Source organism: Convolutriloba macropyga, unplaced genomic scaffold (assembly GCF_964194025.1).
Source record: "Convolutriloba macropyga unplaced genomic scaffold, txConMacr16.3 SCAFFOLD_5904, whole genome shotgun sequence".
In the NCBI taxonomy this organism is placed as follows: Eukaryota; Metazoa; Xenacoelomorpha; order Acoela; family Convolutidae; genus Convolutriloba; species Convolutriloba macropyga.
In genome coordinates, this window is record NW_027449605.1 from 2,501 (window position 1) to 11,485 (window position 8,985).

At 42.3% G+C, this 8,985-nt stretch overlaps 1 non-coding gene and 1 pseudogene across 1 annotated transcript in view; both read right to left on the reverse strand.

The window, feature by feature from the left end:
- LOC142355182 (large subunit ribosomal RNA) overlaps positions 1–1,215 on the reverse strand; it is a 3,524-nt gene extending 2,309 nt beyond the window's left edge. The window contains exon 1 of the ribosomal RNA XR_012761170.1: positions 1–1,215. This exon is cut by the window's left edge and continues 2,309 nt beyond it. This is a non-coding gene — a ribosomal RNA (large subunit ribosomal RNA).
- Positions 1,216–2,898: 1,683 nt separating this feature from the next.
- LOC142355181 (5.8S ribosomal RNA) lies at positions 2,899–3,050 on the reverse strand (annotated as a pseudogene).
- Positions 3,051–8,985: the final 5,935 nt, after the last annotated feature.

Consider the following 8,985-nt stretch of genomic DNA (forward strand, 5'->3'; position numbering starts at 1 on the left):
CTTAACCCAACTTTTGGTTCATCCCACATCGCCGGTTCTGCTTACCAAAAGCGGCCCACAAAAAGCTTGCATTCATAGTCCAAGTGCAATTAAGTCACAAGGACATCTCACCGATTTATAGTTTGAGAATAGGTGAAGGAAAAATTTTCCCCCATTCCTCTAATCATTCGCTTTAACCGATGAAATTGCTTTGCGAAGATTTTTCAATCTTGCTCAAGCTTTTGCTATCCTGAGGGAAACTTCGGAGGAAACCAGCTACTAGATGGTTCGATTAGTCTTTCGCCCCTATGCTCAGGTCAGACGATCGATTTGCACGTCAGAACCGCTTCGGGCTTCCACCATGGTTTCCCGTGGCTTCGCCCTGCCCAAGCATAGATCACCATCTTTCGGGTCGTGTGCTACTTGCTCTGGATCAGTCATGCAATAAGAGCAAAACCGTCCGTGGTTGCGGGACACCGAATCGGCGCCCTCACCACACAAAGTAGTGCAATTCATAAAAATTACACTGTTCACTTTCATTTCGCGTGTGCGCTTTCAATGAGCGACAACACTTGCAAGCAACTCACACTCCTTGGTCCGTGTTTCAAGACGGGCTGTAGAGAGCATTGAATAGGAAGTTGAGGTCAGACAGGCAATCAAGATCAATTTATCTCATTTTGTTTAGAATCAACAAGAAGAATTCCGAGGAAAACTTCTGCTCGATTCATTAACAAGATTTGCCAAAAGACGACAACTACACTACTCGGTAGCCGAGAATATAATATCAAGGCATTGAGTATGGTAACGCTCACTCCAGTTCCCCTTCAACAGTTTCACGTACTTTTCACTCTCTCTTCAGAGTGCTTTTCAACTTTCCCTCACGGTACTTGTTTACTATCGGTCTCGCTTTATAATTAGCTTTTGGAGAGACATATCTCCAGCTTCGAGTTGCACTTTCAAACAACTCTACTCATAGGAATGAGCCATTATGACTGGTATCGAAAATGACCTTTACAGGATTTTCACCTTCTTTGATGCTACTTTCCAGTAGACATCAGGACAAATTCACCAGTCTAGCATCAAACCATACCGGACACCGAGAAATGTTGCCATTTCTCTTCCCGATGAGCTTTTCCCTGTTCATTCGCCATTACTAAGGGATTCTCAGTTGATTTCTTTTCCTCCCCTTACTGATATGCTTAAGTTAAGGGGGTTCTCTCGCCCAATTCAGGTTATGTAGTTGATTGTCTCTTAATTGGTTCACTGACCAATATGAGACAGAAACCGATTCAGCAGTTTTGTTCGCTACTACTATCAAACACAGGTCGAAGTTTCCATTCAGTCATTAATTCCAACTTTCAAATGTTGTTGTTTCAGCTTTCGCTTACTAGAAGCAACATAATACTCGCTGCAATACAGACCTCGGGAAACCCTCACCGTGAATAAGGTTCACTCACATATTTCACTACATTTTGCGTGGGATTGGAGATGAGGCTACTCGTTCTTGCTCAGTACTAGGCTGAAAATTAACGAAACTTCGTTACAAACGTTCACATGTTGATGTTTCCGCTTTCGCGTACTCGAAACAACATAATACTAGTCTTTGTAATTTAGTTTCATAATTTCAACTGTTCTCATGCAGAATTTTTGCTCATTCTTATCCCAAATTTTGACCTGGCTACTAGTTACACTCCTTGTACTTATTGCAAAATGACCACAAATTTCAACAGCTTTCACATGTTGCTGTTTCGGCTTTCGCTTACTACAGTCAACATAATACTCGTTGCAAAATAAGTGCTCGGCATCTGCAATTTTCCAAAGACGAAGTTTCGCCAGTTCAATTTTCGCTCGCCAATTATGGCTACTAATTCACACGGTACTGAGCTCAACAACATTAAATTTGTTCAGCAAGACTTTCACATGTTGATGTTTTGGCTTTCGCCTACTAGAAGCAACATAATACTCGTCTTGTTAGCTCATTCAATGAGAATAGCTTTTCCCGTTGAGAATTTTTGCCTTCAATTGGCGTTGTAGTGAGTTTGGCTACTCAGATCACCAAATACTTGTGACAATTCGAACCAGAAATGTTTTCAATTTTCACATGCTGATGTTTCGGATTCAACCTACTAGAAGCAGCATAATACTTGTATTCAACAATTTCTGTATCAAATCCCAGTTTTCTCTGGTGCATCTTTGCCAAACTATTCCAAACTGCCTGAGTCTGAATACCAATTACAGGTACTAGTAAATGCACGTTACTAAGGACTATATAGTTCTAGGTTACTGTACACAACGACGTTCACATGTTGATGTTTCAGCTGCCGCTTACTAGAAACAACATAATACTTATCGTGCATACCTTTCCATAACTTGTCCTTTTCAGATGCATTAGTTTCCCTTTGTCTTGGCTTCTACAGTCAGACTGGCTACTAGTAACAGCACAATACTAATCACATATCGTTCTACAGTTTGCAGACAACTTTCACATGTTGATGTTTCAGCTTTCGCCTACTAGAAACAACATAATACTCGCTGTATACATTTGTAGTTCTCTATGTAACTTTCATGTGAAGAAGTTTCGCCAGTCTTTTTGACTGTCTCAAATCTGAGTCATGCTTAGGCTACTAGTTGCTTCATAGTACTTATCGCCTCGAGATCATTGAACAAAACTTGATTTTCACATGTTGCTGTTTCAGCTTCCGCTTACTAGAAACAACATAATACTAGTCTCATTAAGTTCCGTCTCTTTGCAATTTTCTTATGAAGAAAATTCGCCATCACAATGACTCCAGCAGTTCTTGATCAAGGAATGCAATCATTGATCAGAATGCTATTATTTGAATCGGTTCTGCTTTAAGTGTTCCAATTTTATTGGAAGCACCAACAATAGAACATCAATGTGTTCAATCGAGAGTTATATAACCCTGAATCGGACGCAGTCAACAGCCGAAGCCGAGACCGCCTTTTGCGTTAGAGAGGTCGGTAAACAAATCTTGCGATTCATACCGAATTAACACATATAGCTGTGCTCCTCTTCGTAAAGCGAGCCAAGTGATCCCCTGTTGAAGGATGTATTTGGACCAATCTAGTAGCATTTGGTTTCCAACAAGCTCTCCCAAGTTAGCTTACTTATTGGGCTTTTCAACCAATTCGGTTGGCTACAAGCATCATCAAAGTACTAGCCACAGTTTGATCGCAAAATTCTACGACTTTCACATGTTGATGTTTCGGCTTGCGCTTAGCCTACTATAAGCAACATAATACTAGTCATATCATAGAGCGTGATCAGCTTGTGACGTTCTCATGATGAAGTTTCACCAACAGTGTCTCACTTCGAGCTTAAATCCAGCTACTAGTAACTACACAGTACTGACTGCAACGATAACTTTTATCTATACCTTTCACATGCTGCGCTTTCGGCCAGGGCCTACTAACGTCAACATAATACTCGATATAAACTTTTGTTCATGATGCAGCTTCCCCATGCAGAAGTTTCGCCTTCAAATGCTCTCTTGGCCATATGACGTAAGAAAAGGTTACTAGTAACATCACAGTACTAGCCACAGTTTGATTGCAAAATTCTACGACTTTCACATGTTGATGTTTCGGCTTGCGCTTAGCCTACTAGAAGCAACATAATACTAGTCATATCATAGAGCGTGATCAGCTTGTGACGTTCTCATGATGAAGTTTCACCAACAGTGTCTCATTTCGAGCTTAAATCCAGCTACTAGTAACTACACAGTACTGACTGCAACGCTAACTTTTATCTATACCTTTCACATGCTGCGCTTTCGGCCAGGGCCTACTAACGTCAACATAATACTCGATATAAACTTTTGTTCATGATGCAGCTTCCCCATGCAGAAGTTTCGCCTTCAAATGCTCTCTTGGCCATATGACGTAACACAAGGTTACTAGTAACATCACAGTACTAGCCACAATTTGATCGCAAAATTCTACGACTTTCACATGTTGATGTTTCGGCTTGCGCTTAGCCTACTATAAGCAACATAATACTAGTCATATCATAGAGCGTGATCAGCTTGTGACGTTCTCATGATGAAGTTTCACCAACAGTGTCTCACTTCGAGCTTAAATCCAGCTACTAGTAACTACACAGTACTGACTGCAACGATAACTTTTATCTATACCTTTCACATGCTGCGCTTTCGGCCAGGGCCTACTAACGTCAACATAATACTCGATATAAACTTTTGTTCATGATGCAGCTTCCCCATGCAGAAGTTTCGCCTTCAAATGCTCTCTTGGCCATATGACGTAAGAAAAGGTTACTAGTAACATCACAGTACTAGCCACAGTTTGATTGCAAAATTCTACGACTTTCACATGTTGATGTTTCGGCTTGCGCTTAGCCTACTAGAAGCAACATAATACTAGTCATATCATAGAGCGTGATCAGCTTGTGACGTTCTCATGATGAAGTTTCACCAACAGTGTCTCATTTCGAGCTTAAATCCAGCTACTAGTAACTACACAGTACTGACTGCAACGCTAACTTTTATCTATACCTTTCACATGCTGCGCTTTCGGCCAGGGCCTACTAACGTCAACATAATACTCGATATAAACTTTTGTTCATGATGCAGCTTCCCCATGCAGAAGTTTCGCCTTCAAATGCTCTCTTGGCCATATGACGTAACACAAGGTTACTAGTAACATCACAGTACTAGCCACAATTTGATCGCAAAATTCTACGACTTTCACATGTTGATGTTTCGGCTTGCGCTTAGCCTACTAGAAGCAACATAATACTAGTCATATCATGGAGCGTGATCAGCTTGTGACGTTCTCATGATGAAGTTTCACCAACAGTGTCTCATTTCGAGCTTAAATCCAGCTACTAGTAACTACACAGTACTGACTGCAACGATAACTTTTATCTATACCTTTCACATGCTGCGCTTTCGGCCAGGGCCTACTAATGTCAACATAATACTCGATATAAACTTTTGTTCATGATGCAGCTTCCCCATGCAGAAGTTTCGCCTTCAAATGCTCTCTTGGCCATATGACGTAACACAAGGTTACTAGTAACATCACAGTACTAGCCACAATTTGATCGCAAAATTCTACGACTTTCACATGTTGATGTTTCGGCTTGCGCTTAGCCTACTAGAAGCAACATAATACTAGTCATATCATAGAGCTTGATCAGCTTGTGACATTCTCATGATGAAGTTTCACCAACAGTGTCTCATTTTGAGCTTAAATCCAGCTACTAGTAACTACACAGTACTGACTGCAACAATAACTTTTATCTATACCTTTCACATGCTGCGTTTTCGGCCAAGGCCTACTAACGTCAACATAATACTCGATATAAAATTTTGATCATGATGCAGCTTTCCCATGCAGAAGTTTCGCCTTCAAATGCTCTCTTGGCCATATGACGGAACACCAGGTTACTAGTAACATCACAGTACTAGCCACAGTTTGATTGCAAAATTCTACGACTTTCACATGTTGATGTTTCGGCTTGCGCTTAGCCTACTAGAAGCAACATAATACTAGTCATATCATAGAGCGTGATCAGCTTGTGACGTTCTCATGATGAAGTTTCACCAATAGTGTTTCATTCGAATTGGTTCTGCTTTAAGCTCTCCAATTGTTTTGGATGAACCAGTTTTGCCCTTCGAAGCCACTTTTGTGAGCTTTTGTGGGTCTTTACCAAGAGGATATACCTCAAGGCCTCTTTCAATTCCTTTAAGTTCTTTCAACTCCTTTACAGTTTCTAGGTTCACATAGCTGCAAACCTTATTTCTAGTTTTAAGTCTGGCCAACTTGGGGAGAGTTGGTGCAGACCGTGACCAATTCTAGTAGGATGCCACAACAAGAATGTGATCAACTTAGCTTGTCGATGAACCTGCCCCACATTCAAACAACTCTATCGCCTTTTCCTCGTATAGTTATATGCGAGGGCCTCTCATAGAGAGCGCTGTTAGCAACCTTTTCCACATAGACGATAAAGTTGTGAGTGTTTTGCACATGGCTGTTGTCATCACCACGTGACGAGTCAACTCAGCTTGACTCTCTACACTCCGACAAGCTTTGCACATACGCCTTTAGTTCAGTATGTGTCTTTAATCTGACTCCGGTGCCTCAAGCCGGAAAAATTGTCAGATTATGATCATTATCGGTTAGTCATCCCGATGCAAGATCGTATCGTACTGTCTTTGTCTACCTCCAGATTCCGAAGAACAGGAGGAGACTCTCCCAGACCTACATATCTGGGAGAATGTTCAGAGGGCGAGAAGCTGTGGATTACTCTCCCCTAAGAACTGACTAAACTTTACCCTCGTCCAAGGTAAGTTTATTTTAGCTAGCCTTCTATGTAAAGGATCTGAGGCTAAGCTGTGTTTTTTCGAGCCTTTGGCTCGGAGCAAGTTCAGTGGGCGCCCCGAGTAGCTCAACTCTTTCCCACTGAACAGCGCAACGCTCTGTCACTCGCTGGGATTTTTGCGTGTCGGTTCTAACCACGCGACTTGTGGACCTTTTTAGGCCTTTCTCATTCACAAGTCTATAGCTGGGCTTCTATAACCCAGCTTCTGAGATCTAGATAGCTGCAGTTCTGCTAGGCTGCTTTTGCTAACTAGTCTCCCTTTAAGCAGTCCCTTGCCATGACTGCTGAACTATGTATCCACACAAGTAGTTTTTGAGCTCGATACATAATTCGAGATTGGTTGCCAAGCAATCTCTAGCGACAGAGCGTCATGCGCACTACAGACATGGCCTCTACCAGCAGCCATGCCCGAAGGAATCAATCACTGATCCTTCCGCAGGTTCCCCTACGGAAACCTTGTTACGACTTTTACTTCCTCTAGACAATTAAGCTCGATCCGCTTCATCCCGTTGCCGGAGACCGAAGTCCCAACAGTAGGAATTTGCAATTCTTGCTTAACTATCCAATCAGTAGTAGCGACGGGCGGTGTGTACAAAGGGCAGGGACGTAATCCCTATGAGTTGTTGACTCATAAGTACCAGGAATTCCTGGTTCACGTCTGCAAGTTACAACAGACGATCCCCTTGAAGCGCTGTACTTTTCTCTGATTGCCCAGTCCATTTCGGACCAAGGGCTGAGTACTCAATCTAAAAGTACACAGTGTAGCGCGCGTGCAGTCCAGAACATCTAAGGGCATCACAGACCTGTTATAGCCTCACTTCATCTGCGGTATTTAATTCCGCATAGTTCCTCTAAGAAGTGTTTGAATTCACATATAGTGAATTTCATTATTTAGATGGAGAAGATCTCGTTCGTTATCGGAATTAACCAGACAGATCACTCCACTAACTAAGAACGGCCATGCACCACCGCCCATATAATCATGAAAGATATTCAATCTGTCAATCCTTAAGATGTCTGGACCGGGTGAGTTTTCCCGTGTTGAGTCAAATTAAGCCGCAGGCTCCACTCCTGGTGGTGCCCTTCCGTCAATTCCTTTAAGTTTCGATTTTGCAACCATACTTCCCCCGGAACCAATAAACTTTGGTTTCCCGGTTAATCTCTTGCCAAGTCAAGATCGACTTTGACAAATTGTAGGTTGGTATAGTTTATGGTCAGAATTACGAGGGTATCTAATCCTCTTCAATACTCTGACTTTCGTTCTTGATTAATGAAAACATTCTTGGCAAATGCTTTCGCAGTAGTTTGTCTTGCCACGATCCAAGAATTTCACCTCTAACGTAGCAATACAAATGCCCCCGTCTGTTCCTTTCAATCATTACCGCACTCAGCCAACCGGCATCAATCGAGTAGCGGGTCATTCTCCATTATTCCATGCTTTATTATTCGATCCCAAAGGATGCTTTGAACACTCTAATTTTCTCAGGGTGAAAACACCGTTTCCACAGTTCGTCACATTTAAGTGCAAACTATTTCTTCGATGCGAAGGATGAGCGGAACGAGTCAACAGATTTAACTGAAGACCATGTTGCCGTTCTACTCAAACAGATCCAACTATGAGCTTTTTAAACGCAGCAACTATTGCATACGCTTGTAGAGGCTGGTATTACCGCGGCTGCTGGCACCAGACTTGCCCTCTACTCGTTCATCAATGGAGCTTTTAAGTCCATTCCATTCTGATTACAAACCATAAAGGTTCATATCATTATTTCTAGTCACTACCTCCTCGTGCGGAGAGTGGGTAATTTGCGTGCCTGCTGCCTTCCTTGGATGTGGTAGCCGTTTCTAAGGCTCCCTCTCCGGAATCGAACCCTGATTCCCCGTTACCCGTCACAACCATGGTAGTCCGTTACACTACCATCATAGGTTGATAGGTCAGAAATTCGGAAGTTCCGTCCCCAAGCCGAAGCTATCTGGGATCTTTCAGTTACTAGGACTCATCACGGGATGTGTCTGTACTTAGCAAATCACCCGGTGTAGTCTTGTAAAAGTCTCCGACAGTGTCGGACAATCAGCATGCATTAGCTGCAGGGTTACCGCAGTTATTCATTTAGCTTGCAAATCAACTAATAGATAGTAACTGATTTAATGAGCCATTCGCGGTTCCACTTTTTCAAGCTTCGCTTGCACATGCATGGCTTAGTCTTTCAGACAAGCATATGGCAACTGACAGGATCAATCAGTTTAATTGTACTTTGAACAATCTTTCGATTTGTTCGAATTTAGAAAGACATAGCCTTGCGGCCTCGTCAATCTTGCTTTGAGCTTTTTAAATCACGAAGAGTTTCAATGCATGCTTTGGCATGGCTACTAGTTACTACACAGTACTCTACACACTTAGAGTTACCCACGATTACACATTTCACATGCTGATGTTTCGGCTCGCGCGTACTAGAAACAGCATAATACTATGTGTACTGGTAGATAGCGCTCTGTGAGCATTTCCCATGAGCAGGTTTTGCCCTCCAAATCTCTGTTCTACTGTTACCAATACCGGCTAACAACTGTATCATACTAGGGAGAATTGACTCATGATTTAAAAACCAGATGTTCACATGTCGATGTTTCGGCTCTCGCCTACT